This window comes from Chiloscyllium plagiosum, chromosome 34 (assembly GCF_004010195.1).
Source record: "Chiloscyllium plagiosum isolate BGI_BamShark_2017 chromosome 34, ASM401019v2, whole genome shotgun sequence".
NCBI lineage: Eukaryota > Metazoa > Chordata > Chondrichthyes > Orectolobiformes > Hemiscylliidae > Chiloscyllium > Chiloscyllium plagiosum.
Window position 1 is genome coordinate 9492390 of NC_057743.1, and position 1675 is coordinate 9494064.

The following is a 1675-nucleotide window of genomic DNA, read 5'->3' on the forward strand; positions in this document are numbered from 1 at the left end:
GGGTGCTGTTCGGGAGGGAGTACTGATGTGGTTTAGGGGGCACCGGGTGCTGTTCGGGAGGGAGTACTGATGTGGTTTAGGGGGCACCGGGTGCTGTTCGGGAGGGAGTACTGATGTGGTTTAGGGGGCACAGGGTGCTGTTCGGGAAGGACTACTGATGTGGGGTAGTGAGGCACAGGGTGCTGTTCGGGAGGGAGTACTGATGTGGTTTAGGGGGCACAGGGTGCTGTTCGGGAGGGAGTACTGATGTGGTTTAGGGGGCACCGGGTGCTGTTCGGGAGGGAGTACTGATGTGGGTGGCTGAACATGTTCGAGTAAGCGAGCGTTGGGTAGGGAAGGGGCTGTGGCCTCCACTGGAGAGCCTGAATATTGTATTACCATTGTCCTTGCAGCCTGCTCGGTTTGTGAACAAGATCAACCTCACTAGATATGCGGAAGCAATTATTTGCAGCGATTTGGTTTATGAAGCTTGCAATTTGGAAGCAGTAAACTCAGAGAGGATTCATTTCTCTAATTAACTTTCAATAGTTTGGGGCCTTTGCCTGTTATTGAGAAGTAATGAGCTTCCTTGGTTTGGGTTTGACATATTCACCAGCCCCAAGAGTAATTGCATTTATTAGTTCATTCTTATTTATGTGCCTTAGTCAAATCTCTTTCTGTGTTTCCTTTTATTGAGACTAGTTAGAAGTAAATGCGTCAAGAGAAAGTACTTAATGATATTGTTCTCCCTCCTCAGCTTTTAAATTTAAGATAGCGGATGCTACTTTTCTGATTATTTATTTCCCAATTTAAATGTAAAGCTTGGTTCCTCCATTATCCTTACATCATGTGGAAACTTTATAATGAGATACGGTTGAATTAATATAATTTCACTCTTCCAGAACACCAACCCAACCTGCCCCTTGTTATATGTTTTTCCATTACCTTACACCAAACCAGAGAGACAAGAGACTGCATCACTGTCTCATCTCAAAGGAGTCCTGCCCTTTCCCAGTATTGTGCTGGAGAATCATTATGCATAAAGTTGAGGTCGCAGGGAGCTGCCTAAGTCTTTTGGACAGGCTAGGAGAGTGGGCAAAGAAGTGGCAGATGGAATACAACGTAGGAAAATGCGAGGTTATGCACTATGGTAGCAAGAATAGAGAAATGGGCTATATTCTTAAGGGGGAAAGACTTCAGAAATCTGAAGTACCAAGGGACTTAAGAGCCCTAGTTCAGGATTCTCCATGCAGGTTCACTTGGCAGTTAGGAAGGCAAATTCAATGTTAGCATTCATTTCAAGAGGGCTAGAGTACAAGAGCAGAGATGTGCTGCTGAGGCTGTGTAAGGCTCTAGGCAGACCACATTTGGAATATTGTGAGCAGTTTTATGCTCCGTATGTAAGGAAGGAGGTGCTGGCTTTGGAGACGGTCCAAAGGAGGTTTACAAGAATGATCTCGGGGATAAATGGCTTGACGCATGAGGAGCAGTTGAGGACTCTGGGTCTATACTCGATGAGTTGAGAAGGATTTGATTGATACTTCCAGAATTCTAGATAGAGTGGACTTGGAGAAGAGGTTTCCACTAGTAGGAGAGACTAGGACCCGAGGGCACAGCCTCTGAGTGAAAGGAGGTGAACAGCCAAAGCCTTTTCACCAGGATAGGGGAGTCCAAACCTAGAGGTTGCAAGTTTAAA